Genomic DNA, 23,285 nt, shown 5'->3' with positions numbered 1-23,285 from the left:
TGGGGCTGGGGATTTAGCTCAGCGGCATAAGCGCCTGCCTTGAAAGCAGGCAGTCATTAGTTTGATCCCTGGTACCGATAAAAAGGAAAAAGACAAAAAAAAAAAGAAAGAAAGAAAAAAGAAAAAGAAACTGCATGTCACTCATAATCCACAAACCTGCCAGATCTGCCTGGATACCTGGAAGAATCCAGTAGCTAATAGTAACAGCAGCTAAAGTCACCTGGTTATCATAACTTCCTGCCACAGAGAACAGACGCTTAACAAGGACTGAACCAACATGAATCTCCTAGGCAAGAACCAAGGATTGCCGCTTCCCACTGTGTGCCGTGGGTTGTTCACAGGAGGGAATCACAAATCTCAGATAAGAAGAGACACTGAAGACCTCTGATCCAGTTCCCCACTGTGCAGGCTGCTGACTAGGAATAGGAAGTGAAGTCTTGACATGCACCGCATGGTGAGCTAGTGCAGGGCCAGCTCTGGCCTCTGATCTCCCAAATCTCAGCAAAAGCCCTTTTCCCCCTCTGTCACACTGTGGCTGCCACACAGAGGAACAGCACTGAGGTTCCCCTTCGATGGTCATAAACTGAGCATGCGAGGCCAGGAAACAGCACCTTTCTAATGCTAGCTGAGGCACTCAAGACTAGCCTAGTAAACTGGTTCTCTATCTCAGCCTGAAAACAAAGACAATTCCATCCCTGGAATCGTGTGATCCAAAGACAGACAAAGAGCAGAGAGCAAGGACAGCTGGTGACACCAGCCCTTCTCCATCCATCCATCCATCCATCCATCCATCCATCCATCCATCCACTTGGATAGAGGCCTTGTCCCCTCACCTGAATCTGCCATGGAAACACTCTCAGCCTCCGATTCCTCTGCTTTTCCCCGCGAAGACTCTGGCTCTTCTGATGCCCACACACCCACCTTTCCCTCACCCGCGGTTCTTTGCCTCAGTATCTCCGTCTCCTGCTTCCCCTGCTGCTGTGGCTTCCTCCACAGGTAACAATACTCTGCCCTCACTTCCTGGCTACAGTCGGGGCCAGCCTTGTCCCCAGAGCTCCCAGGAGTGGGCTGAACAGAGAGGGCCTCCCAGGAGACCTCGGCGGCTGTGGCAATGGGAGGCAGCCCTGGTTACCCCACCGATGGGTGCTCTGCCACTTAGCCAAGGGCAGCCTTGTTCAGCTCCGGTGTGAGCCAGGGGAGGGGAGAGCAGTGTGCAGGGGCAGGGAGTGCGATCTGGGGGTGGATGTGTGCAGCAGAGGTGAGAGACGGAGAATGAGTCACGGAAACCCAGAAGCACCCCACCCTAGATGGGGGCCCCGGGCTTCAGAGAGAGGAGTGGAGCTGGGCCTCCACCTGCTCTGAGACCTAAGGAAAAGCCTGCTTAGCTGGCCAGGGTCAGCAGGTCCCGGAGGGGATGTCTGGCCTCTGGGCATAGCAGGGAGGCATCCAGCCTCCAGCACCCAGTTCGAGGCTCAGCTGTCTTTCTCCTGCCATCACTCAAGGTCACAGCCTTGGGCTCCTGGCCTCTAGTCCTTCTCTCACATGTTAAACCCAACTCCTCCTGCGGTGCCCCCTAAAGGGCCAAAATCTGTCCCCTTCCTCAGCCTCCACTATGACAGCCTGGAGCAAACTGCTATCAGCTGGGTTATTCAAATGGCCCTCAAGAGTAATCTGTTACCTTTCAAGTCCAATTTTATTATTTCTTTGTTCAAAATCCTGAAGAAATGCTTCCATCCAACTCAAAACAAAGTTCTCTCAGACCCTCACTGACCTGCCTCAGCCTCCACAGCCAGCTCTCTGGCCTCAACTGCTGCTGGTCTCTGCCTACTTCCAGTGACACAGCCTTCTCCCTGCTCTAGAACCTGATGCCAATGCTCCCACCCCAGGGCCTTTGCACAAACTATTCCCGCTGAGTGAATTCTTTCCCCCAGATGTCAGCATAGTTCACTCTGTGACCCCAATTCTTCACTCAAATACTACCTTCTGGGTCAGTCTTTCCTGTCTTCCCTGTTAGAAGCTGTTCTCTCCCCCTGTACACACACACGCGTGCACACACATACACACATGCGTGCACACACACACTCACACACACTATATTCCCTAGCTCCTTTTTCTTGATTTTCTTCTATTGTATTCTTATCTGCCCCCCCCCAAGAACCTAAACTTCTCTGTTATTTTTCTTCATTAGTTGAATTTCTGGCACTTACAAAAAAGGCTCAGGCATAGTAGGTACTCAATGAACACTGGTAGAGTGAATCAACAAACATGTGTTACTCAGAGGGTAACCTTTTGGGGAAGTCAGGGAAGGTTATTTTGCAGAAGGAAAGTCTGGTGGAGAAAACGGTGAGCCTCCGTGTGTGTGTGTGTGTGTGTGTGTGTGTGTGTGTTGGGGATGTTTAAGAACCATCTTTCCTTTAATCTACAGCCTGCAAGCACTCAGTTACTGCCTGTGTTTCAGCCACTGGCCCTAATCAAAGCCGATGCTTCATCCATTCATCCTCTCAGGCACTGATTCACCCGACGTCTACAGTACTGTGGCAGGGGCTCTGCTAGACTCCAGGTGGTCCTGTGGTTGAGAACATGATTCCCGCAGAGTGGGACATTTGGAAAGAACAGCTGTGGTGGCGACGTCCCCCAGTGATACTGGAAGAGAACAGCACTGGTTCTGGAGGGACTTCCCAAGCAAGGATCGCCTCTCTCCCTGCACTGCGGACAGGACAGGGTGCCAGCTGTCAGCTACAGGAAGAGCAACTTGCGTCTGGGTATGTTGGTGCATGCCTGTAATCCCAGCAGTAAGGAGGCTGAGGCAGGAGGATCACTGCAAGTTAGAGGCCATCCTGAACTACACAATGAGACACTGTCCCAAAAAAAAAGAAGAGGAAGAGGAAGATAAAAGCACTGGCTTCTGGAACAGTCCTGCTAAGTTCCCAGGGCCCTGTGCATGGTATCACCTAGACCTTGGGCAATCACATGCAAGATAGTCCTGACCTTGGCATTTGCCTGGTTCTGTCAACCAGGCAGAGACAAGGTGCTACCAAAACATATGGTGAGTATTTAATTTTTAAAAAACTTATTACAGTAAAAGACACATTGCCATTCCTCTCCCTCAAAATCATCCCCTGTCACCTTGAACAAACTCATCCTATCATCCACCTTATTCGCCAGATCTTGTACCATGTGACTTGTGGTGCTTACTCAAAGTCAAAATGACCAGGAAAGGCAAACATTTTGAGTTGATTCAGGATATTGAGGCAGGCAGTACAATGTAACTAAAAATATTTAAAGGCCTTCCAGAATTGCTGCAGAAAGTGGGAAGACTGAAAGGATGATTGAGCCCAGAGGGTGTGTTGGGGGTGTATTTTGAAAGGGAATCATGGCAATGCATCTTTTACGGCAATAATAAGTAATAAAATGTGAACATTAGCTGTATTTGCAATCACACAACGGCTAGACGTAGGCTCTCCTGCTTTCTCCTGGGAGAATGTCGCCTGTCTACGGGTAACATGCAAAAGGAGATCAGGTACCCGGCGCTCCAGGCGTGGCTTCCATGTGCTCACACGTACTGGCAACGCCTGGGGAGGGGTCAGGCCTGTGCCCGCTTGGCTCGGCTGTTGCCGACACGAGTGTAACACAGCCTCTGAGACTCTGCCATTTATTTATTTGTTACTCCACAGCCAGCCCACGGCCAGGAGGCCCTGCAGCACAGCCGCACGCTTTAGAAACGCCATCCTCCCATGCCACACCAGCAGCTGCTGCTGCCCTCCTGCAGCTTCTCGCCAGCATCCTGCCCATCTTGAGTTCCAGGGGCTCCGGGCTCTGTCCTTTCCATCCCGATTGCTTCTTGAGGGAGGCGTCAGGTGTAGTCACGCAAGGAGAGGCCCATCTTCCAGTGACAGGAAAGGCTCCAGCCTTCTCTGTCCTACTCCTGTGGGACACGCCTGTACAGGTCTCCCCGCTTGGGTCACTGAGACACCACTGTCCCTGTCAGGGGATGAGAACAAGAGGAAAAAGAGTCAGCGACACAATGGTGAAACACGCTGGCATAACACTAGGGGAGCTCTGGTTTCTTTCCCCAGCTCTTCTGGCATTTGTGTGGTGAGCTCCACCCAGTCCTCAGCCCTGTCCCTGATTTTCTCAAACCAATCCTTCGACCACCCACTCAGACCCCAGCAGCTCACTGGCACCTGATTAGCATATGCAGTCTGAAGCTGTGCCTGCTTAAGTCTTACATATTGTTGGCCTTAATTCTCCACCTGTAATGGTCCCCTGGTCCCCAAGAATCAAATCCAAGCAATTTGCCTTTTAGGCTCTGTGCCACACAACTTCCAGCCAAGTGTCCATCCATGTTCTCCAGCCCCTGCCAAGGTCCCCTAAGCCACCATTTCCCTCAACCTCATATACTTACAACGATGCCAGGTACACTCCTCCCTCCGCCAGGCATCCTGGCTTCTTGTTCACTGCGCCTGCCATAATGCTGTCTTTCTCCCTCGCACATTCCTACATCATATCCTGGAAGCCCAGCGGAGTCCTGCAGCCTTCCTGAGCCTTCTTGATCCTCTCTCTCTCTCTCTCTCTCTCTCTCTCTCTCTCTCTGGCCCCTCTCCTCTGACTTCCTGCTGGGCTTATAGCTTCATGGCCTGCATATAGTTGCTTTCTACAGGAAAGTAGATGAGATTTGCAACTCAGTGCCATGGGTTCTACTCTGCCTGGACCATGCAGTTCAACTCCTCATGATCATCCTCAATGCATTTGACAGGATGCACGTGTCCCCTGACCTCCAGAGAGTATTGGAACGGCAAGCCAGCCTTCCTCTAAATACACCCAAATTGACTGTCCCTGCCACTTCTGTTTCTGCATATGAGAAAAGGATGACAATGACAAAGTATACTACAAGCTTGAACCCCAAGAGACAGGTGCTCTTGAAGCTACTTTGGAGCTATGAAGATTAGGAAATATTCCTGCTGATAGTGTCAGGCCTGGGCAGTAGACCCATGCTTGATAAAATAAAAAAAAAGACTTAATTTCATTTAGGAACAAGCCCAAAGGTCCAAAAGCTGGTGTAAACTGCAATCTGACTAAAGAATTAACTTAACGCAAAGCCCCATGTGAGCCCGGGTGCCGGGGTAGCAGTCTGCCTTGTCATCAGCCTCACTGATCACCTAGCACTCAAGGCACGAGGCCACCACCCAGTTGCTTCCCACTGGCTGCATCCGTGGGTAATAACTTCTGCAAAGAGTTTTTACTTTAGATAACAATACGCAATATATTAACCAGTGTTAATCTCCTATTATTTATTTTGAAATTCTGTATCATCATTCTTATTCATTTTTGTTTAAAACAAAACCAAACAACTAAAAACTTTTGTTTCTTTGTGAAATTCCAGTAGTCATAAAGTGAAAGATAACACTTTGGAAAATGGTTAAAAATATATATATATCAGATTGGGAGTGATGCTTCAAAGAGAAATAAACAGAAAACTCATTACCCTTCCACGCACAGGACTGAGGAGAAGACTAAATGAGCAGCTCCGCATTTGCAAATGAGGAGTTTGACACAGTTTGAGAACACAGCTCCCGAATGCACGGGTCTGCATAAGACTCCATTCTCATGCAAACATAAACCATGCATTATGAGCTTGATGCCCAAGCTGCTCAATGGCCCAGCCATGACACATTTTCAAAAAACATGTCCATGTGTTAGAAATTCACCATAATTTTCACTTCACCCCAAGGCAAGTATCCTGGGTATGTCCATCTGACTTAGAGAGGAAAATGTTGAAAGACAAATTTTGGGAGCTCTTTTCTGAAACCTTATTAAAGTAATAATAACAAATTTTGACAGAAAGAAGTGCAAGCAAAGTTATGAGGACAAGAGAGAGATTAAAATAGTGAAAAGCCAATTTGGAGATAATAGAAAGCCACTGGGGCAGTGCTGGACACGGGAGGGGGGGAGGTTTAAAGCCCGAGTGTGGCAGATGGCACTGCGGTGCCTGTTGATTTGCCCAGGAAAGCTACAGAAGCTCTGGAGTTGGGCTGTTGAGTACAGTAGCAGGAAGGTTGGGAACAGGACTAAACACTGCTGGTGCAGTGAGCCACTGCCCTTCTAAGTGTCCTGCAGAACCGCGAAGTGCCACACAGCTACCCATCCACCACTGCCAAACACGGGAAGTTTACAGACTCAGGAAGAGCTGGCACCACGTCAGGCAGGGGTGACCCACTGGAAATAGGAGGTGAAAAGCTGTGTGGAAGCCTACATGTCAGTGATAAGACAGTCGCCACCTTCTCTGCTCTGCTCCCAGGATACTATCAGGCAGGCAACTGGGAACTGCTTCCCCCAGAGAAACCAAGGGGTTCCAAGGGAAAGTGGAGCACTGAGCTCTGAAGACCCCAGCTTCATCACCCGGCAGGAGCTCATCAGTCAGCAAGGCCCCCGGGCACAGAGCTTCCCATCCGCTCCTGAGTGCCTCACTCTCGAACATAAGCAACTATGCTCATAATATAAACACCTCCGGAAAGCCTCGTCAGGTCAAAACAGAAGACAGAAACTCACAGGAAATGGGAAATTCCAGAAACAGAATACTTTTAAATACATCAAAAACCTTCTAATAAATGAAAGACTATCAATGAAAGAAGAACAGGTTGCCATAAAAAAGGAACTTTCATAGAAGAGAAAGGAAATTCTTGGAGATTACAAATGATCGCTAAAACAAAAATGTCAGTAGAGGATGACATGGAGGAAATCTTCCAGAAAACATGAAAAAAATGGACTGGAAAAGAGAAAAAAATAGGATGCTTGAGAACCAGCTTAGAAGATTCAGTCTGATTAATATGGTTCTAAAAAAGAAAATAGACAAAAAGCATGGAAAACTTTTAAAGAAATAACAAAAATGTTTAAGAATTCAAAAATATGCATTTCCACACTAAAACGAGACCTATACCGCACTGTGACATTTCAGAATTAGGCTTGATGGCACTGAATCTTACAAAAAGCATCACTAGCAGCTGGAAGATAGTAAAAGGATTATCACCCTAAAATGCTACACTCATCCATGCAGGTAGTTTCTTAGCAGAGCAGGGAGGGAAAGCTGGGGTAATAAGAGGCTGTCTTGGGCCAGAAGTCCTGCCATGGGGCTTAGGCTACATGACACAAGCAGACGCTGGGTCCCCAGGAAGAGAGGATGGGGGTGACAGCTAGCCTGGTGCGTCTGCATGTGGTAGGGGACATTCACACTGCTGCTAGGAACCTCACCCAACTACACTGTCCTTCCAGGGCTTGAGTAGGGACAGACATGGGGAAAGCAACACAAAGGGAGGTTTCTAGCCTATCCAGAGGCAAATAAAAAGCTGTACAGGAAATTAAAGATAATTATAGCCACAGTACACTCAGTGGCTCAATGAGGAACAATATTTTACCAATCATAATAAAGTGGAACTAAATACTGAGCTAATAAATACCATGATATTTACAATCTAGTGGGGTAAGTAGGCCTCTGTGATGGGATGCTTGTCTATACTGTGGAAAGCAGGATGCGTGGCGTGAAAAAAGCTAAATTCTTATTTTCCACAGTGCAAGTCAACTTTTTTAAGCCTTGAAAAATTTTTAAAAATGTAAGTATGTTATCGAAAGTTACAGTGGCCAGTGCAGATGAAACAGTAAAGAGGGACTTCTGGAGAAATCAAGATGGGAAGACGAAAGCAGGGTAGGATTGTTGCTTGTAAGCCTTATTGAAATATGTTCTTTTAAAATTTAAACTAATACAGTAATTTAGAGGAAAAGAAATCATATGTGAAAATTTCCCCAAAGTGGAAGACTCAGATCTGCAAGTTGAAAACTCCAGCTTCTAAATTTGTCAAGTTGAACAAAAACACACAAGAACAACAAAAAATAACAAGCAGAAACCTAAGTAAATTTGAATTTCTGATAAATAGGAAGTAGTCTTTCAGTGTAAGTGTGGCCCAAACATCAACAACCTCACTTGTGGTTTATCTGAAGTTCAAATTGAAAGAGCCTCTCTACTAAGCTGGCAACCCTGAGCCCGCCGCCTCCCCACCAGACACAGACCTCTGCATGCAAGCAGCAGGACAGGAAAACCTCATCCTTCCAGAGCGGGAAAGGGTTACATACAAAGAATCAGGAAAGCACTGGCTTCTCACAGCAAGACTGGGACTTAGGAGAGAAGCAATGTCTCCAAAATTCTACTGTAATACGATCACCAGCATGGAATTCTATAGCTACTCAATTATAAGGGAGGCTTGAGCTCAAACCAGACTTTCTCTTTACTCTCGTAGAGGCCAGCGAGATGATTTTGCCTGCTCAAAAAAGAAATGTTATGAAAGAGGGAAATACACAGTTCAAGGAAACAGAAAGCCCCCAGAGGAGAGAAGGGAAATGAATTCCCAGGACACAGTTGTGCTAGGGCAAAGCCGGCAAGATGGTGCGGGAGGACAGACAGACAGCTCTGCAGGGAGATGAGAAAGCAGACACTGGGGATGCTGGGGGGGTGGCATTCGGTCACATGGAAAACTATATGTAGAAGAATGTTCCAGTTCTGCGGAAGAGTTCAGAAAAATTACAAATAACAACACAGAAAATCAATCAGGTGAAGAGAATGAGGCAATTATTAACAAAACATTTATGAGCAATTAAAGGAGCATTATCATAATAGACTGCCTGATGATGCAGAAACTTGATAATGACATAAACACTCAGTGCTGATTTAAAGGAAACGTGGGCAGTGGAGAAAGTGGTACAGGGCACACAGCTCCATCCACAGAGACGAGGGGTAGTGTTCTATCACTCACGGTCCTTTGAGAACCCCACAAGGACCTACACAGCTTGCTACCCCCTCTAAACTGGTCCCTAAGAGCTCCTATTCATCCTGCACACACCCTGAAGGGCCCTGGCCCTTGAAGTGCTGACTTCACTTTCTCTTGGCTTGGAGTGCTCCTCCCCCGACAAAAAGGTCTCCCTTCTCCGCTGGGTTTTGCTCGGATGCCGTCCTGCCAGGATGCCCCCCACCTTCCACCTCTTTATTGCACATTGCATTTCTTCCTCCACCCACCACTCACCCTGCAGCTCAGTGGTACCACTTACCATCTGGTGCCCGGTGTGGCCACTGAGAGACGGCTGAAGTCTTACATGGTCATCTCAATAGACACAAAAAAAGCTTTCGATAAAGTCCAGCCTTGTTCATGATAAAAATCCTTCAGAAACTCAGAATATACAGTGCCTAGCTCAGTGTCATAAAGATTATCTATGACAGTCCAACAGCCAACATTATACTAAGTGGATAAAAACTGAAAGCTTTCACCCTAAAATCAGGAACAAGACAAGGATGTCCACTATCACCACTGCTATTCAGTATAGTTCTAGAAACACTAGCCAGGGCAATCAGACAAGAGAGAGAAATAAAAGAAATAAAGATAGGAAAGGAAAAAGTTAAATTATCACTATTTGCAGATGACATGATACTCTATATAGAAGATCCAAAAAAACCATTAAAATAATACTACAGGAAATAAATTCATCAGTGTAGATGGATACAAAGTCAACACTCAAAAGTCAATAGCATTCCTGTACACAAACAAAAAACTCACTTGAGAGAGAAATTATGGAAATATTGCTTTTCACAATAGCATCTTAAAAAATGAGATACTTAGGAATCAACCTAACCAAGAATTTAAGACCTATATGATGAAAATTATACTATGCTAAAAAAAAAAAAAAGGAGATTGAAGAGGATACTAGAAAATGGAAGAATATTCCTTGCTCTTGGCTAGAAAGAACTATTTGTGAAAATGGCCATACTCCCAAAACTGTTATACAGATTCAGCACAATCCCAATCAAAATACCATCAACATACCTTATAGATCTAGAGAAAACACTGCTAAAATTCATTTGGAAACAGAAGAGACCAAGAATAGCAAAGGCAATTCTGGGCAACAAGGACAAAGCAGGAGGAATCTCAATTCCTGACTTGAAACTATACTACAAGGCTACAGTGATAATATCAGCATGGTACTGGCAATCAAATAGACCTGAGGATCAATGGAACAGATTAGAAGATGCAAATACAACTACAAAGACACTCAGCCACCTGATATTTGATAAAGGGGCTAAACATGTTCACTGGAAGGATAGCCTCTTTAATAAATGCTGTTGGAAACATGGGATCTCCAATTGCTGAAGACTGAAACTAGACCCATTCCTATCACCATGCACAAAACTAAAGTCTACATGGATCAAAGACCTAAATATTAAAACAGAAACACTAAATCTGCTGAAGTCTTCATTTAAACAATTGCTTCTGTCCCCGCTGCGGGGAGGGCCCCAGCAGCTCTGGGAATTCTGCTCACTAGGTGTATCCCTGTCTCATCCACCCAGGGCTGCATGCATCCAATGGCGTGTCCCGCAGGAGGCACTTCACAAGGATTTGTCAAATAAAAACAAATCAAGATGCAACAACAAATACACTCTTGGCTGAGAAAAACTCAGGTAAATACCAGCAAACAAACTGTTCAAATAATTGAAAGTGGGTCCTGAGGATTTGGGTGAAGAAGAAAGATAGGGTCTTTGGATTTTCCTCAGCAGCCTCATCCTGTTGTTTGGCCTTTCAAGCCACAAGCCACAAGCGTGTGTTAATTTAATAAACTTTAATAAAATAAAAGTTAAAGTGATTTTAAAACACACCCATTATTTTCACCTCCCCCAATACACACACGCCATCACTCTCCATTCCTATGCCAAAAGGAAGTGGTGGCCAGGTTATCTCTTGCTATGGCCCGGATGTGGTGTGAATGTGTCCTGTGCTGGCAGCGTGGAGCCCAGGGTGGCGGCGTGGGAGGTACAGACTGTACGAGCTGTGGGCTGACAGAAGATTAAAGATTACCTGTTCACAGAGGCTCTGCGCTCATGAATGGGTTAGGGACAGCCTCATAAAATCAGGCTGCTTCAGGGCAAAACCACGCCATCTGCCTGGCCCTTCCTGTGCACAGCGTTCCCAATTTCTATTTCCTCTTGTCATGGCACGAGTTATGGGGTCCTCGCCTGGATTCTGGTGTCGTACTGTTTGGACCTTCCACCCACCTGAACTATGAGCTAAATAAACCTCTTCACCCAGAGTCAGGTGTTTGCTACAGCAAAACAAACCAGATGGATACACCTGCAACTCTGCACTGTGAGTGCCTGGACACGGTCCTCTTCCTCTCCTCTGTCCTTTTCTCTCTAGCTCACCAGCCCTGGGTCTTGAGGAAGCCCTCATGTCCCCCCACAGCTCTCAAATCTTGCGCCTCTGTCCATCTCCATTGCTACTGCCCTCATATCACCTTCCCCAGGGACATTGGCAAAGCTGAATACCCAGGCCACCTGCATCCATGCAGCCCACTGCCCTGTGACCAGACTGACATTTTCAAACACTAATCTGATCACGTTACCTTCCGTATCTACTTAAAACCTGATTATGGCATCCCATCATTTGTAGGCTAACATCAGAACTCTAATCTAGAGACCTGGTTCTATTCCTGCCCTCATCCATGCTTCTCTCACCACAGGGCCTTCGGACATGATGCCTCCTCTGTCTGAAGTTCTGCCTCTACTTGTTTTAACTATTTACCACCTACTTATCATTCAAATATCAACCAAAACATCACGGAAACAAATTCCCCCATGTTAGGCTCCAATAGCAGTTCTGAGACACTGGCCGCTTTGTAACACCACAGCTGCAATTCTACATTCTTGGATTAACATCTGAATCCACCTCTCTGTTTTGCTGTCTCTGTCTCTGTATCTCTCCCTCTGTCTCTCTCTCTCTCTCTCTCTCTCTCTCTCTCTCTCTCTTTCTCTGTGTCTCAGACACACACACACACACACACACACACACACACACAGTTGTACACTCCATAGAAGGAAAAAATCATTTGTTTTGTTTATTATTATATCCCCAGTGCCAACCACACAATAGGAACTCAGTAAATCTATGCTGAGTCGTTTGTTTGAAGCACTGTTTTATGACTATGAAAACTCATGTACGTTGCTCGAGTTTAAACAACATTTCTTCATCTGTCTCATCTCTACCCTAAATTTTCAGGACCAGTCACCATGATGTAAAGTGTGTAAATGATTAAGTGGCAAATGTGTTGCTGGAGTGTGAACCGAGCCTATTACAAAATCCTCCTTTACACTTTGCCTTTTAGACATCGTTATGGATGATACACCACCAGCACTTCACCTATGATCTTTAAACACATTTTCTTCTGTCACGATTCAGCACATCTTCAATCAGAGGGCTCCCAGTGGACAGTTGACTGAGGTTAACAATTCAGCGCTGTATGTAAACCTAATCATTTTCATATTGGCTGATTTTATAGGGGAGGGGGAATGAGACGGGGTATGGAGTCCAGGCTGGCCTTCAGCTTGCAGTGCTCCTGCTGCCTCAGCCTTCTCAAGAGCTGAGATGACGGGCATGAACCACCACACCTGGCATGCACCACCACACCTGGTGTGCACCACCACACATAGTTGTATCGCAATGCTTTATCTTGTCAATTTCTCTATTTCCCTTCATTTTTACAAAACAAGGGCAAAACACAATACAATGTTCAAAATATTGCACGTACATCATTATTTACAGATGGCAATATTGGCTGGCAGACAGGGCAACCATGAGAATGACTGTTTATCAGCTCATGCCAAAAGTTCAGCTTCAGCATCACACGTGACACTAGGGGATTCTCAGTCTGAACTAGTGTTGAGCACCTCTCTCTGGTTTACCCTCCCTGTGCAGTTAAGGATCACCTGAAAATCCAACATTAACCCTTTAATGGTGAACTGATGCTAAAAGTTTAAATTGATTTTTCTTTCCATTTTTCTAGAACTACTTGATGAACTAAATGTTTTTAAAAGTTCTTCCCAAAGAGTTAAGAATAACTTCCTTTAAGTTACTTTCTCTTCAGACACAAATCACGATATTGAAAAGGAGTCCCAATTTTTCGTCTGCAATGTAATTCAGTTAAACTTGAGAATCTCCCTGCATGCATCGCCCTAACATCTGTCATTGGTCCCTCATCGTCTCTGCCTACAGCTACTGAGGCCACATCTTCAATGGGCCCCATTGCCCAGAACTTGAGCTGTGCCACATCTATGGGGAGGTCCATGATCTTCCTCACCGGCCCCAGGGTGAGCCATCAACCCACTTGACCCTCCTGTCTGTATGCGGTGCTCTTGTCACGGTTCCAAGATTTAGGCTACACCATTGTTCCCAACCATTCCACTGCTTCTGCGAGTGGCATAGAATGTCCTGTTCCTCTCCAATATGTCCCCAGAGCCTGTGCATTCCCGGAGAGGTGGAGTGATGGCACATAGCATTTGGGGCAGGCTGAAAGGACATTCTCTCTCAAGGTTCACTCACCATTCAGAGCACACTATGTCTTAATCATCTGCCCACAAGATATAAATTAAACAACACAGTGTCCCTCCCTAGCTAGCGTTCAGGAATGATATACTCAGGAACAGTGTGGGAACTCTAATAGAGCTGGTGATTTCTTCTACAACCGTCCATGATAAGTTTTCAAGATGTAAATTCTGATCATACAAAACACATACTCATTGTAATCCATGCATTTCAGAAATCTTCAGAACAAAACAAATGCTAAAGTATTTCAAGTCCTTTCTACCCCAAAGAAAACACTTTGCTTTTGGAGTCACACAAAGCTGGTTTTATGCCCTTTACTTACTTGGTGACCTCATCTGGTGAACAGAAATAATAATGTGCAGCCCCACAGTGTGAGGACTCACAATGCTGCTGTTCAGTTACCAGTAACAAGGACTATTATTGTTATTAATATGTTTCCATCCTTTTTCTGTGCATATTCACAAAGTGACTTTTACATGCTAAAGGACTAAAAAGAACATACATTACTTTAATAAATATTCAATTTATTAAGATCATAAGCTTTCAAATGAAGTTATCCCTTAAGTTTCTGAGTTCAACTCACAAATTTTCTTCTTTTCATAAGCAGAATTTGCTTCTTTTTTAACAAAAGCGTAGATTTCTTAAGAGGCTTTGAAAACATAAGAAAGTTTTTAAGAGACCCTGTGTTAAGGACTGAAGGCTGGCATTCTCCACCTGTCACTAGAATAATTCATACATTGAGCTCTAACCCTGGGGTGGCTGTATTTGGAAGAGGTGCCTCTAAGGAAATAGTTCAGGGCAAGTGAAGTCACGGAGTAAGGCCCTGATCTAATAGCCTGGGTGATCTCATAAAGAGAGAGAGAGACCCTGGCGCTCAGTCACTCTTTCAGGTCTATAGCGAGAAGCCAGGAAGAGAGAGCTCATGAGGCACCAATTTCCCGACACTCTGATCATAGACTTTACTGTAATGGACACTGACTTCCTCCAAAGGCCTCTGTGTTATGGCTTGGTCCCCAAAATGGTGCTACTGGGAAGTGCTGGAGCCCTTAAGCAGTCGGGCCTAGTGGGTGAACGTGGTGCACGGAGTGCCTTCCAAAGTGACTTTGGGACCCAGGTCACTCCTGCTCTCATTTGCCTCCTGGTGATGAGGCCAGCAGTTTTGCTCCACCATATGCTCCCACCATGAGCTCACTCACTACAGGCCCAAAGCAACAGAGCCAACTGGCCATGGACCAGGCCCTCCACAACTGTGAGCTGGAATAAACCTTCCATCTGTGTAAATTAACAATTTCAGCTGTTGCTGATGGAGAGCTGATTACCTGGAGACTTCTAGTCTCCAGTGAAAGGTTTTTGCCCCAGACCAGACACTGTAGCTGGGGGGCGGGGCCTGGGAGCTGGAACCAAGGGGCTCTATCTTGAGATCACCTTTTCCGCCCCTAGGCAATTTGCCTCTGGCGTGAAATGAATACCAATGGGCTACCTGTGCATCACTAATGCCCCTTAGGCACCACCCCAAACCTAAGCTACATCTATACCCCCACACCACGTGTCTGGAGGAAAGAATGCCAGGCCCCAGAGGGTCATGGGGTCTCTCCCCACGTTCTTAAAATAAAGGCCATTTTTATTTCATACTTCCTATCTTTTCAGCCGTGCCAAAAATCCTATCAAGATGGTTCCCTTCCGCGCCAAAAATTCTATCACCCAGAACTGTTTATAAATAAATTTCTGTTGTCAGTGTCACCTAGAGTATCATATTTGGTTGTGATAGCTTAAGCAGATTAATACAATAGAAGTAGGGAATCCTTCCCTACACTAGGGGTGTGTGGGGGAGGGACTGTGCAAGTCAGCGGTACAGAAAGAGAAGGGACCTATGCACCACTAGTTTGTAGTACTGCAGGCAGCTGAGTTAGTTAAAAAATATTATAGGCAGTGAAATAGGGCTAGATCCTCAAAAGAGCTAGTGCAGACACCTTACAACTGTGGGGAAGACAGACACTTCCTGCTGTCGCCAGGCCTCAAGACAAAGGATCAAACAAATGCATCCACTTCCAAAGATTGGTATTCTAATTAGTTCCCTTATCACCCTGGAGTCACCATCCCATCCCCCTAGGGAAAAGGTCACAACTCTAAGAATGCCCCCTTCCTACATGGCTTGCTTTCCCATCTGTCCCTAATGTAATTAATTTTACCTGAACTATTAATCTTATTGGCTAACTGTAGTTATGTCCCACCTTATGCCCATCTGCCTTGTGAGTTCCCACCCCACCCCCTTGAACCCATGGTTTTGCTCTATAAAAGTCCCTGGAAAAGATAGAGTCTTGGGTAAGCCATGAGAATTCCCTTCTGTTTCTCTCTCTGACAGAAGCTTTCTTTCTCTCAAGAAATATATTCTATTCTGCACCTCCGTTGTTCCAAAAATTCATTCCCCGGTTTTAGAGAACACAAACTTGCGGACATAGCAGGTCAGGAGTTTCATTCCCCTTTATCAGTAGCATCCCAGGAAGTGGCCAAAGTTATAAATCAGTGGCTGACCAGTACGCTGGAAAGGGGGGCCTGGAGCTCCCAGCCTAGAAGATGCAGAAACACCATTGGAATTGTGAGCTGATATTTCTGTCCACCTTAAGAGTCATCAGATATAGCAAATAAAAATACAGGATCCACAATTATACTTGAATTTCATGACTGTGCAATATTTGGGACATTCATATACTCAAAATTATTGTTTATCTGGAACTTAAATGCAACTAAGCTTCTTATATTTTATCTGACCACCCTACTCAATATACATGCAGTCTTCTAGAGGATTACTTAGTCTTTAAGGCACACATAATTTTTAGCATAGCAATTCTACTTTTCAGGAATTTATTCACTAGAAATCGTAGATGATAAACATGTACAAGTAAGGACATTTATCAGTGTATCATTTCTAATCATGAAAAATTGAATAAAGAATAAAGAATTCCAGTAGTCTGGTTCAAATGTATTGAGTTGTAAAACTGTAATTTTTATGATCTGTCTTTAGTCACATGAAAGAATGTCCAGAATTCTGCAAGTTTTAAAAGGTAATAAAGTAATTTTAAGTTTGGTCTTATACTTACTATTTTAAATATAATATATATTATATATATATAATAAGTCCAGAAAATTATACCAAGGTGTTAGCAGGAATGATCTCTGGATTGTGGTAATAAAGGTGACTTATATTTTTTTTATTTAAGATGAAAAAAGTCACAGAAGAGAAACAAAAAGCGAAAGAGGCAACAAATAATAACAAACCCAAAACAATATCAATATAGGCTTTCAAAACAAGATGATAGGAATTTATCAATGGTTGTTACATTGCATAATGTTATTTTCAAAAACGCTGCTTAGATTAGCAGATATAGACATGCTAAAATGAACCAATCATATGAGGATTAGCTGTTATTTTCCAATCACTAACAGAACTGGTAGTATAGTCACCTTAGCTGTCTTATGTATATATATATATACAAATTTCTGTCTTTTTCCTTTTCCCCTCCTTCTTTACTTTGGAATATTCATCCTTATTCGTGTGTTACCTCAGATATCAGAAAAAAACAATAAGACTCTTACAAATTTTAAAACTCTTTTAGAAAGGAATTATATAAAAAGATACTTTGGTAAATCTATAATCTCATAATCTGAATCAGGGAGTTCATGTATGGACCAAGGAATTCCTCACCTAAAGTTTTACGTTCCTCAGTCTATTTTGGCATTGATTAAACTATGACATATTTTTTTCATAGTAAAAGAGCCACAGAAGAACTCGGAGATAGTAGATGCTTGCTACATTTGTGTGTGTGTGTGTGTGTGTGTGTGTGTGTGTGCGCGCGCGTGTGTGTGTGTGTGTGTGTGTGTGTGTGTGTGTGTGTGTAAGGGAAGGGCATTACTCTTTTGGCTACCCAACATTTGTTTTGTTCCTTCTTTTCACAAATTTCCCTACTGAGAAATCATTTCAACATTCCATGCTTGGTCCAAATTCTTTGGGTAAAACCGACTCCAACCTTGGCTGCAGAGTGTGTGTGGCCCAGATATGTCCCATCAGAGCCAGACAGATAGGTCCTGTCAGGGCAAATCCTTCTCTCAGCCTAATAATACACCCAGCATGAACACACATTGGAATTCTGACCAATCAACAATCATGGGCTTAATCAGGTAGGATGGACACATGTATGAACTAAGCAAAAAGACTTCATGAAATAGTCCCACAAGTATGAACAACTAATTTGCAACCAAATTGCACAAGCAATTCAGTGGAGGAAGGGTAAATTTCAAAACAAATGACACAGGAGCAACTGAACATCCAAAGAGGCAAAAAGTGAATTTTGGGCTCAGCCCCACATCTTACATAAAAATAAATTTAAACCAAATGTGGTGGTATACATTTGTAATCCCTGAACTTTGGGAGGCTGATGCAGGATGACCACAAATCTGAGCCCAGCCTGATGATTTAGGAATTTAGAGGGACTATACCTTGCCTTAAAAGCTGGGGACGGAGCTCAGTTAGCAGGCCCTGGGTTCAGTCCTCATTTCTACTTTTTTTTTTTAAAGGAACACAGATTTCAATGCAAAATTTAAAACCACAAAAATTCTAAAGGAAATAGAGGAGAAAGCTAAAGGAGCTAAGGCTTGTGAAGGGTTCCTACTCATTACACCAAAAGCACAATACATTAAAAAAATGGATTGATAAATTAGATTTCACTAAAATAAAAATTTATTTGTGATTCATCTTCTCAAGAGAATGAAAATAAAAGCTACTGACTGTGAGGAAATATCTGTAATTGCACACATTTGATAAAATATTCATATCTAGAGTATCTAAAGATCTCAAACAACTCAATAGTTAAAAAAGAGCAAACAAGTTAATTCGGAAATGGGCAAAAGGCATAAAAGAACATTTCACAGAAGAGAAAATAAACTCAGGGAAAGCAGCTCAGCCTCAGTAGGTAAAGGAAATGCAAACTGAAGCCCATGGGGAGAAATCACAACAACTAATATATGTGTATAGGTGTACGCACACGTGTGTGTTTACCATATATATTTACATATTTGATGACATATATTTACTACGCATATTTGCAATGCATATATTTACTATATAAAAAACATATGGGGACAACCAAAGCCAGATATATTCTGTGCTCTGTTCATAGCAAGCAGCTGGTCAGCAGCAAATGCAAGGGTCTTGCTTTCTGGAGATTACTGAGACCCAGCCCACCAGAGCATGCTTCTCAGGTGCCAGAGGTCCTTGAGGCCCCTTTCCGAGTCCCACCCCCAGTCTCCTTGTGAGGCAGAGAGTAGGCAAAGCTCCCTGTGGTTTCTGAATAGCCCTCCTTGTTACAAGTCCCCTCCTTCAAGACAGCAAGTCTGATGAATGGTTCTTTACCTCCCCTCCAGGCCCCAGATGAGGGCTTTCTAGACTCCTGGAAAGGATCAAGGGGACATTAACATTGCCCAAGGAGATGGAATTTATAAAACCCTAAGTCTCTGAGGTCACTCAGATGGTGACCACACCCTGGCCTCTGTACCCCACCCCTGTTCCACTCTGGTGGGCTCTTGGAAAGGCCTCTACAGCCCTAACACAAAGGCTCGAAAGATCCAATGCAGAGCTGCAGCATCCACTTCCATCCACCCAGGAGGCCTGAGCTGTGTTTACCAGGACTGCAGTGGGGCAGGAGATGTACTGAGTCAAAAAACCAGCCATAGGGGATTTCGGAGCAGTTCCAAAACTGGCCAAAAGTTGGATTGCTCTCTCTTTCCAAGTGTGCCAGCAATTCCAAACCTTGTTTTTATTAAAATGCCCCCCAGACCCAGGAACCGCCTCCCCACCTCTCTGGGCCACCAGCCAGGTTGGGCCTGCTCCCCAGCACAGCCAGTCTCCCACTCTTCTACAGCCAAAGGTGTCATTCCAAAGTGTGTTTCCAGCATACCCTGCCTCCGATTTAAAATTCCCTCTCACTCCCACAGCCAGCAGAATGAACCCAGCACCCAACAGCTTCACATCTCCTGACCATCAGTTGTCTCTTTCTCCATCCCTCACACACTCACTCATTCCGCATCCTAAGCTCCTGTTCTACAAATACACTGTCCCATTCTCTAGCTCCAGGCCTTTACTCGGGCTGTTCTTGTCATTAATAACTTTCTTTTCAACCCTGAAATTTCCAAGTCATCTTACAAGTCCCCGCTGGCATGATAACTTCTCTGGAAAACCTTTCCTGATGCCTTCCAGCCCCAGGAAGAATCCACTGCCCTTCCTCCCTCCCCAGGTACGTGCTGCCGCCTGCTACCACTCACTGCAGATTCCTACTGCTTTCCTGTCCGGATTTCCCCCATGTGGGCTCCTAGGAAAGGTAAACTCCCAGTCTCAAAAGTGGAGCACAAAACATTGGCCGGGCTTATTTTACTAATTAGCTGAATCACTGTGCTTTAAACCAGACCTCACTACCAGCTCACATTTCAGATCTTGGTCCCAGCAAGTATCTCTCCTTGCTGTTCATCAGTCATTATTCAAGGGCAGAGCACTTTGAACCATTCAAGGGTCTTGCTCTCACTGTTTCTTCCAAAAGGCACCTTTAAAAGATCTGGTTATAGATCATTCTCAGAAGGCTGAAGTTCTATCTTTTATTATGGATTAGAAACTGGTGGTCAAGTTAACACCAGCTGAATTAAATCAGCATGGTGCTGCGTGTAGACGGCCCACCTGAAGAAAGTCCCAGCACAAACAGAGATGTGGAGAGGAAGAGTGAGGCATTGTGGGTTCTCCTAAGTGTTGCTATTTGAGCCATTGGTTCTCTAGGAGGAGCTCATCATGGCTAGCTTCCCGATATGAATTCGGCCATTATTGGAGGAGCTCGGGACCATGTCACTGAGAGTGGCTGTGGTTCTCTTTGGGGGAGCTCTCCTCTTTACACTGAGCATTGCATCCTCGCTCCAGAGAGGAAGATGTGTGCTGTTAAAATTCCAGTAGAAGCTTGTCACATTGCTTCCTGGCATGCACTTCACTGTTATTGTTGGAGGAACACAAGACTTCATTGTCACTGAGGATGGCTGTGGTGCTTTTCAGGGCAGTCCTGGTCCTTATTTTGAACATGATTTCTTGGCTCCAGTGTAGAACCCTCAACCTACTGGCACAGCCCCTTCACCCATCCACAGTAGACTTTCCAGCTTCCACTGCTGACCTTTGGGCCTTCCCAGCGCAGACCCATAAAACAGACTTGCATGAGTCATTGTTGTGGGCTCTAGACCTCCAGTTGGGCTATGAGACGCATTGTCATGGGTTCTGGGTCTTCAGCTGGACTCATGTAGGACAGGATCCAGACTCTTGGCTGAATATTCAATATTTAGTATTGTGGACAGATTTCCTGCTCTTTCTTGTATTTAACTCCCGTGACTATCACAAAATAGTATTATAAATTCTGTGCCCTAACCCTAACTATGACACCTTTCATTCTTTTGGGCCTGGCCTAAGACACTTTTTATAAATGTTGCTTACAAACAACAAATGAGTGCAAGACACCATGGAAGGTGTTTCCACTGCACCCTACTGATTCCCACCCAACTACTGTCACCTATCCTGCTTTGGTTGTTGCTTTTGTCTAGTTTTTAATGCTTGTGTTTTGTTCTTAAAATCTCTGCCATGTTCAGGTTTCTAGAATCCAATGCTCCCGAGGATTTGGGTCCTCCCCTGACCCCTGAGAGGTAAATCCAGTTGACTCTAAATTGATCGTGATGACTGGGCACACAGGCATGTGTCAGCAGTATCAACAACGCATGAGGCTGAGGAAGGAGGGTAACTTGGCCTCCCCCAACTCAAGGTCATTCTTGGCAATAAGGTGAGTCTTTGATGGTGATGATAACAATAAAAACAGTAATAAATTGTGGTAATCTTACCCTCTCTGCCAATCCTGGTTAGGGTTATCCTAATCATAGTCTAAGGAAAGGCTGGTGGAGATGGCTAGGGAGGTTCCGCTCCTTCTTCCAAAGACTCAGCCTCCAGTCATGCTGTGTGAGGACCTGTGGCCTAGAATTGCTGCAGCATCTGTGAGACACAGGAAAAGCCAAGCAAGTCCCAAGAACACAGCCTAGAGCCCCCACCAACTGGGCTCTGGCATTATGAAAATGATTCCAGATCCCTTGGCTGACCCACGCACTATGACCTAGACAGCCCTCCCAGCAGGACACAGGCTCTACTCACCCACAACTGAGCCTAAACTGACTGGAGATTTGTTTTAGCTACACTGCCAAAGTGACAGCACCAGTTCCAAAGGTCTTGGCATATAGACCCCTCCATTCAACCTAAGAAAAAGCCAAGGCTATCTGGCCAGAGGTGAGCAAAAGACCATCCAAAACTCTTGAGCTCACCAGCTACCAGCTGGCCCACATCCAGGACAGTGCCACCTGGGCAACCCAGAACTGACTGCAGATGCACACAGAGCAGAGGCCAGAGGAGGAGAGCTGCCCTGCTGAACCCAGGCCTGCATGGTTGCTCTGCTGAATGATGGCCTTCTGAAGAGGTTGGCTCACAGCAGTAGTGAAGTGGTAAACCGCCAATCGTGGAACTACCCTTCCTTGGGGCTTCCTGTTAGACGATGTTTTACCAATATTCTTTACTCATTTTTAAATGCCACTGTGGGGTGCAGTCAACAGCCCCTTAGTGCTCCTGGGGAATAAAAAGGAGGAGAGAGCCCTCCAAATGCTTCCAAACATGAAGGCATTAGTCTAACAACACAGCAGTTTCAGAATAGGATACTGGAAGGATGGAACAATTATTGACTTGAGCATAAAGATTTCATTTACTGAGCAATGATTATGTGCTCAGCATCCCTAATTCTCATTAAAACAGTCCTCAAGTTTCTTTAAGATGAGGGTAGAGATTCTTCTTAAATAATTTTTCCAGCTGGGATGTAACCAAAGGCCTCACCACACGAGGCAAGTGCTCTGTCACTGACCCACACTGACCCCTTAATTCCATGATCCCCATTTTCCAGTTGAACATTCTCAAGAGTGTGAGAAATGTCCCCAAGACCCCAATAAGTCAGAGAGAGAGAGCCAGGGTTTAAGTCCAGGTCAGTCAGTTGCTAGGACAACACCCTACATGCTACCTGAGCACTATCATTTCTTCAGAGTTGGAGACTGCTTGTAGAGGGGTCATCTTTTAGCTAAAAAAGTACATGAATTACCACTTTGTACTCTGTCTTAGTTACTTTTCTCATTGCTGAGACAAAATACCCAATACTCAATGTTAAAGGAGGGAAGGTTAATGTAGCTCATGGTTTGTAGAGGATTCAGTCTATAACCTGCTGCCTCCAAGGTAGGGAAGGTGGCAGACAGGTTTTGCAGAAGAGAAACAGTTCATGGTGAACAGTAGGTACAAAGCAACAAGGAGTGACCACAGCTCTTTCTGCCCCTTTTATCTTATCCAGGCTACTCAGGGCAGGTAGCACTCACACCCTTAATCCCAGTGTCCTTAAACCTAGCATTGCACTAAGAATCAACTCCAGCATCACACACTCTAGATCCAGCCACCTCTGTAAAAGCCCCACCTATGCCCACATGAGGCTTTGGGGAGACATCTAAACACAAGCTATAACAGACTCCAAGAGTCAATTCTGTTATGAAATAGGTGTTAGTGGCCATCAGCCAATCTTTAATCTCTCAAATCTTATAAAGTGCAAAGCAAAGCCAGAGGATTGATTAGACTCCTCCAGCTTCTATAGTTACGAGGTTTTCTATCTATGTGTTCCACACAAAGACCAGCCCAAACTGAAGTACAACTTTTTGTCCTAACTAATATGCCTAAGAAAGAGACTGAGATTAGCTCAAGTCCAGCCTTGCTCCAACTCCCTATGGGGGAAT

General features: G+C 44.9%; 1 protein-coding gene across 2 annotated transcripts in view; it reads right to left on the bottom strand.

The window, feature by feature from the left end:
• Window positions 1-3,638: 3,638 nt before the first annotated feature.
• The window catches only part of Kcna6 (potassium voltage-gated channel subfamily A member 6), a 41,239-nt gene continuing 21,592 nt past the window's right edge, over window positions 3,639-23,285 (bottom strand). Inside the window, exons 2-3 of one of the 2 annotated variants that reach the window (XM_063237724.1) lie at window positions 21,321-21,468; window positions 3,639-3,981 (exon numbers count right to left, since the gene is read on the bottom strand). The gene's annotated coding sequence lies outside the window, so the exon portion shown is untranslated. The remainder of the gene's footprint in view (window positions 3,982-21,320; window positions 21,469-23,285) is intronic. The other variant, XM_063237723.1, reaches the window with a different exon arrangement.

Source organism: Cavia porcellus, unplaced genomic scaffold, assembly GCF_034190915.1.
Source record: "Cavia porcellus strain 051 isolate PalLab524CR breed Dunkin Hartley unplaced genomic scaffold, mCavPor4.1 scaffold_27, whole genome shotgun sequence".
NCBI lineage: Eukaryota > Metazoa > Chordata > Mammalia > Rodentia > Caviidae > Cavia > Cavia porcellus.
This window is presented reverse-complemented; position numbering and strand designations above follow the sequence as displayed.